The following is a 7,457-nucleotide window of genomic DNA, read 5'->3' on the forward strand; positions in this document are numbered from 1 at the left end:
TCAGAACCAGACTTTGAATCACTGCATCACAAAATGTTAAACCAAAATAAAAAAAAATAATGAAGCATATTCAGTTACTAGATAATTCCTAATATTATTGTTAGTAATACTTTTTATTGAGAGCAAAAAAGGTTTCTGTAATGTCAGTGAATAAAATATGTTTAATGTTTATTTCATTTGTATCTGTCTTTTTAGTTTCTATTTTTGACTCATGATACATTAGCATAGTAGGAAACATATATATAGTGTAGACTTGTGGGCTCACTTGAATAACCTTATCTCCCACCAGCAGATAGGGTCTTCAGAGGGCAGCTAATTCTACCCTGAGGGGTTGTGGGTTCTAATACTGCCACTCACAAGACCACATCAATGTATTCTCCTATATCTTTTAACCAATTAACATCAATTAGCTTTTTTCCCCTTTCCCAATCAGAATTTTATTTGGAAACATCACTGTGAGCTCTGGCCCCCTGCTACACAGCATCACTGGAAACATATGTTCAAGATGTTCCCAAATCACACAATTCTTACCAATACCAGGACACTACAGCAATCTTGATATGATCACATCCAAGGAATTCTCAGCACTTGACATTTAACCCCACAGTGCAATTATCTACCAATATTTAAGATTACTATATAGCATGGGAAATTGAAAATTCTTGCTCCTTAAAAGTTATGAACATGTTAAATCTTTATAAATAAATATTCAGTGAAGAGAAAAAAATGACAATTCTAATTCATCTTTATGCATAGATCACTAATGGCAAAGGGGCCCCAGACAAGCAAGGTGGGACATGGATAGAAGAATCACTAAGTCATTGGGCATTTACAAGACCAACCGCGGACTGGACAACTGTACCAACTGTTGGGGCATTAGTTCTGGAGTGAGTTGGGAGGGACAGGACGGTTCAAGACAGGTCTTCACATCATACTTTGGCTGCTGGGGACAAGTTGGGGTGGACTGGGCTGGGGTGCTGGGAAGAAGGGGAAAAAGGGGGCTACTTGGTAGAGAGAATGAGGGCCACAACGAGGCTGTACAAACCGAGCTCATTGGCGAAGATGAGGATCAAGATCGTCCCCAAGAAGAGCCTGAGGCTGCTTCGCAGTCTCTGGAACCCAGGCGTAGCCCACTGTGTCCACGGCAAAGCCCGCTTCCTGTCCACTCCAGGTCCACGCTCAGATCGGCTTCCAGCTGCAGGAAACCCTTGCACAGGCTGATTCTGTCTGTCACAGAGTTGATGATGAGGACAGCCACTACCAGATCGTAGATCGGATGCTACCCACCATGACCACGGGGACAATGGACTTAGTGATCGGCCAGGGTGGCACGACGGACTTGGCGGCAGTGCGGGTGCCACTTTTTGCCGTGCCATAGACCGCACCCAGAGCACTGAAGACCCTGGTGGCCGAAGTGCCCATGACGGCGAAGGAGGGCTTGTACTGGGGGCCGTCGGACATGGCTGCGTCGGTGCGATGGGCCTGACGGTGGACGGGAGAAAGACCCGGCCTGGGTTTGGAGGGTGGGTGGTGGTGGGGACGCCGTGAAATCGGGAGACCGCAGCAAGCCTTTAGAAACAGAGATTTATTCATTGAGAAGGTCTAGCAAAGACCAAAATACCCCAAATCTACCCTAACAGGGGGGTACACTCTCTCCTCTATACATGTACTTGGTGCCAAGGAAAGAGGACTCGAATTTAAAGTGATTATTATAAAAATCCCTCCCCCAGGCTAAGAATGGAATATTTTCTGGTGCTCAGCGACCTTTTTTTCTTCATGAAGTCCCCACAAAGTTCACCGTCTGGAAACTGAAGGATGAGTAACTTCCTAGTTCAGCCGAGTTGGCTCCTTGCTGGGCAAGGTCAAGCAGATTACTCCTCAGGGTTGCTTTGAGGTGTTCTCACTTTGCTAGGCCTGGAGTCAGGAAGATCTGAATTCAAATTCTGCTCAGATACTTACTAACTGTGACCCTGGGTAAGTCACTTAACCCTGTTTGCCTTACTTTCCTATCTGTAAGATGAGCTGAAGAAAGATATGGCAAACTACTCCAGTATCTTTGCCAAGGCAATCCCAGGAAAGGGTCAGGAATAGTTGGACTGAAAACAACTGAACAATTGATATAATATTAAAGTAACTTACAAATGTTGGTTAGTTAGGATTCTGAATGTCTTAAACAAACCTGGGAAATAGTAATAAGTAGATCTTAGCTGGAGAAGGAAGTGTTAAACCACTCCAATATTTTTGTCAAGAAAACCCCAAAATGACGTCAGGAAGAGTCAGGCACGACAGAGCAACAAATAACAAAATCCTCATCAGATTCAACCATTGTAGCCACCAGTTTCAGGACTTCTACTGTCAATAGGACTTTGGATGTTGGATCTCCCAGTCTCACCTGTCACTTGGATGCTCTAGTCTCATTCATTTCAATGATGCTCATTCACCCAACATCAAGAAAGAAGAGGCATGACAGGTACAGAAGAAATAAAGATGCCATATATGCCATATAATCATGGTCACACTGTTACTGGGTGGGGGAGGCATTTCCCTCACAGCTAGCCCAAATTAGTTTTTATCTTTCTTGCTGCCAGGAAAGAAAATGAGAGATGGTTTGCTCAAACCTTTTGTATGCACACTTATTTCTGGCTTAGCATCTAGTTAAAAGATGTTTCTGTCAACATGCAGTATGGACAGGAAAACTGCAGAGGAAGTCTGCTCCTGCTCTGAAGTGAAGAGTCCCTCCATTACTCATGTCTGGAAGCAGGTTCACTAAAGTTCCATATAGTATATTGACAGCAGGCACAGAATATTAAATATATTCTGTTTAGTCAATCATGAAAGGCAAACCCCTGCATGCTCTAAGTACCAGGCCTTCATTGGCCAGTGCTCCATTAGACTGGCAATTTATAAATAAATATGCACCTATTAGGAATATATGCTCAATTTTTTTTTACACATAAAGATGATAGTACAAAAAAAGTTTAAAAACCATTGTTCTACACCAGTGAAAATCATAGGTCTAGAGACACATACTTATGTATATGTGTGTCAATATGTACATTTATAGGCACATGTATATGTATCTATAGATACTCATGTATGTATTTGTATATAATACATATAAAATATACCTATGTGTTTGTACATAATACTTATAAAAATGAAAAAAATATATTGTCTGTCAAAGTTAGAGCTTAGTCTTTCGACCCATTTTGCTATGGGTAGGGAAGGCTTGTTTGGTGTAATTTTAGGGACTCTGAGAAGTTCCTACTGCCACAAAGAATCTTCTTACACATTTGCTGATCCCTGAAATTTCTTCTTTAGAGCTTTAAGCTTTTAATATACCTCTTCATTTTCCCCTTCTTCTTTCAACTAAAGCTCCCTTGAAACATTGATACCTTTAGGGCTTTTTATAGGAGTTGGGTATTTTGGGATTTTGATGGATCTCTGATTTCCTCAGCATGATTACTCTTGCTAATGTAATCTTGGAACTGAACACTCTCTCTGTGATTCTCATCTATATCTTTCCATTAAATATTTCCATTAAATCACCAGAGAGGCATGTGACTATCTGAAGGCCTTTATATTTTTAGGGGTATCTATGCAGCACTTGGTCTATCCATCTGTTATTTCTCATTCACCCTAAGTGACTAGTTACACAACGCAAGTATAGGATTTGAGAGCAGATTTTGATTTTATGGATAGGGGAGGGGTCTCAGTTTCTAAACTGAGGGAGAGGAAGGTAGTGTTATCTTACCATCTTTTCTACAGTCTGGGCTCCACCTTGCTTTATTGTTTAGGCCTTTGAGCCAGGGTGGGCAGCCTTCAGTCAAAACTTCACAGTACAAATCAGTCAGAGGGCTGCACTTGAGGACCTAGAAGGTCACATGTGGTCTTGAGGCTGCAAGTTCCTCACTCCCTGCCTCAGAATCTTCAGGAATCCTTTGTTAAAATATAAACACTATGGCTAGAAGGGGTAGGGAGTTAAACCTTTGCAGAAGATTAGTTAATCAGCATTCTTTTCTGCTGAGACACTGTCGGGGACAGATAACACCAAGGACAGACAACAAGGAGGAGCCCGGACTAGTAAGGGAGATGGAAACACTCAAACTGAACTTTGTCACTTACATGATATTGAATGGGCTAGACTTGAGTCATAGGATCTATTTGGAGTCACAGGACTCAGGATCTAATCCTATCTCTTTCACTATTTAGGTAGCTGAGTGATATTGAAACCTGGCTCCTACCTGATGACACAGCCTCCCTGGCCACACTTTTCACCACTGGCCCCACCTTTGCTCATTCTCCTATGCTTACTGGTAGAGGAGGGGTAGTGAGAATACTCCTTGTTGTCCATTGCCACTTGTAGATTCTCCCTCTACATCCATTGCTCAATAATCTCTCTTCCTTTGAGGTTCATGCTATTTATATTTACTACCAAGTCAAAACTTGGTAGCATATATAGGCCCATCACATGGGAATAAGTTTGAGAATAATATAATTTACTGGTATGTCGGAGAGGTTGTCATTTGTCTCACATTTGCCAAAGACTTTCAAGAGCAGTCAGTCATTACTCAAATACTCAAGTAGTTTTGATTTCATTGATTTGCAAGTTATCTCCAGTGATGCAGATCCCAACCTATCTATGCTGGTCTAGCCTTGTGCCTCTTGTCCATGTCCTCCTATAAACTCACCAAAGGGGATTTATTCTACATTCTGAAGAGGAAAAGCCAAGATTGTAAAATACAGGTGACTGATCTCCTGAAGAATTTATACGTTTCTTATATGAATAAATGAATTCAAATTCAACAACTATTTATTAAGTACGTACTTCATGCAAGGCTTCATGCTAAGTGCCAGGGATATGAAGATATCTTTGATTTCACTGATGAGGGTATCCCAAATAATGGTCAGACCTTCCTCATGCTTCCCTTGTGAAAACTGAACCCCCTTAGTGAGAGTTAGCCCTTGCATACCCCTTCCACCTGCATACCAGGTTATCAAAAGAAATAGAAGTGGAAACTTGCTGCATCAGTTTCTAAAGTTTTCCCCCCTTTGAAGGACATTTGTGTCCTTCAAACCCTTTAACAGTCACATGACTTGGCTGGCTCACAGTCTGTTCTCATGGCTGGCTGCAGCTCACTGCAGCACTGCTGTTGCCCCATTCACACTTGATGAAAGGTCATTGGCCCATAATTTTAAGCTTTAAAGGACTTTCATTGAGTGGGAGAAGGGAATAAGCTGTGGCCTGCCTGCCCTACTATCTTTTTACTGGCTAGACAGGTTTTTCTTGGTGGAGCAGCTTAGTTAGGCACTCCTATTCTGAGGCCCCAATGGAGATGAAACAGGTTAGTTAGTATCCATAGCATTGCAAACACAGGCTACACTAGCAAAACATGGTTTTTCCGAGAGAGATCAGTAACTTGAAAAGTAACTTTGCCTGTAAAATCTCCAATTTTACTTCCTGTTTTCTAGTGAGTTTTACTTTTGGATTCCACTTCATATTCAAACCCCAGTCAGGTGTCTACTCCAGTGCTTTACAAAAGGAGATATATCTTCTAGTAGTCAGTCAGAAAACATTTTAAAGAGCTCGGTGGCTGTCCTTTAGTCCATAACATTATTCCCTGACTGGTTACCATCTTATTGAATATTAAATATCAAGAGAGGGAAAGAGAAAAAGTGCTCAGAGAAAATGCCTTTTTTTCTTAGAGAAGAAAACATCAGATATTAGTGTTTACCTTGACTGGAAAGAAATTCTTCCAAGCAATATAATTTCTACAAAAAAAAAGAATTATGAAGTGCTTCTGGATGGAACACTTCCTGGCTTTGTGCTGGGCATATATACTTCTATATTTGTGTAACAGTGATTACTCTGACCCTGATTTCCTGAAAGCCAGGTAATACACATTTCTATCCATCTCTCAGGGTTCTTCAGTACGCTTAAGAAGATTAGAAGATGTCTGGCTTCTGTCATTGGCTCAAATCTCCACCATCATGTTCCTTTAAATTTAAGGGTCCCTAGTACTAGTTCCATTTAACCACTTAGTCAGCTTAGTATTCACTAGATCTTGTGTTATCCTGATTGTATTTCCACAGTACTTGAATTGTTTCTTTCTAGCTGCTTGCAATATTTTCTCCTTGACCTGGGAATTCTGGAATTTGGCCACAATATTCCTAGGAGTTTCTCTTTTTGGATCTTTTTCAGGTGGTGATTGGTGGATTCTTTCAATATTTATTTTGCCTTCTGGTTCTAGAATCTCAGGGCAGTTTTCCTTGATAATTTCATGAAAGATGATGTCTAGGCTCTTTTTTTGATCATAGCTTTCAGGTAGGCCCATAATTTTTAAATTGTCTCTCCTGGATCTATTTTCCAGGTCAGTTGTTTTTCCAATGAGATATTTCACATTATCTTCCATTTTTTCATTCTTTTGGTTTTGTTTTGTGATTTCTTGGTTTCTCATAAAGTCATTAGCCTCCATCTGTTCCATTCTAATTTTGAAAGAACTATTTTCTTCAGTGAGCTTTTGAATCTCCTTTTCCATTTGGCTAATTCTGCTTTTGAAAGCATTCTTCTCCTCATTGGCTTCTTGAACCTCCTTTGCCAATTGAGTTAGCCTATTTTTCAGGGTGTTATTTTCTTCCGCATTTTTTTGGGTCTCCTTTAGCAGGGTGCTGATTTGTTGTTCATACTTTGCTTGCAAGTCTTTTATTACTCTTCCCAGTTTTTCCTCCACCTCTCTATCATGATTTTGAAAATTGTTTGGGCTCTTTAAGACCTTTTCCCAGAACTGATCCCATTGAGTGGGCTGGGATGTAGAAGCACTGACTTCCGTGTCTTCCCCTGATGGTGAGCATTGCTCTTCCTCATCAGAAGGGAGGGGAGGAGAAACCTGCTCACCAAGAAAGTAACCCTCAATAGTCTTGGTTTTTTTCCCTTTTCTGGGCATTTTCCCAGCCAGTGACTTGAGCTCTGAATATTCTCCTCACACCCACCTCGCCTCCGGATCCTCCCAGCCCGGCTTGGGATCTGAGAATCAAATGCTGCTTCCCAGCCTCAGTGCTTTGGGCGGGCAGGGCTGCTATTCAGTGTGAGATTAAGTTCAGGTGCTCAGGTGGGGGCAGTGCCACCACAAGGGGCTTACTTCCCTCAGGGGATTTATGTGGAGACCTTCAACAATGGATCCAGGCTCCTGCCTGCTTGGGGAGCCCTGGTCTGCTCCCACCTCCGCTGTTGCCTCCCGAGGGGGCCTGAGTGTGGGGGCACCCCACTCCCCTCTCGACCCACCAAAGAGACCCTCTCACCAACCCCTGTCACCTGTGGGTGGAGGGACCCGCACGGCCGCTGGAGATTCCGTCCCTGAAGCCCGCTCGGATCTGTTCCTCTTGGTGCCCCAGCCGCGGCAGGGCTGGGCTGGGCTCCGCATCCGCAGCGCGACGGACCTTTTGCAAGAGGTTTGCGG

The 7,457-nt window shown here is 42.4% G+C and overlaps 1 pseudogene; it reads right to left on the bottom strand.

Moving 5' to 3' along the window:
• Nucleotides 1–847: 847 nt before the first annotated feature.
• On the bottom strand, nt 848–1,461 carry LOC140526031 (V-type proton ATPase 16 kDa proteolipid subunit c-like; annotated as a pseudogene).
• Nucleotides 1,462–7,457: the final 5,996 nt, after the last annotated feature.

This window comes from Notamacropus eugenii, chromosome 1, assembly GCF_028372415.1.
Source record: "Notamacropus eugenii isolate mMacEug1 chromosome 1, mMacEug1.pri_v2, whole genome shotgun sequence".
Taxonomy (NCBI): Eukaryota; Metazoa; Chordata; class Mammalia; order Diprotodontia; family Macropodidae; genus Notamacropus; species Notamacropus eugenii.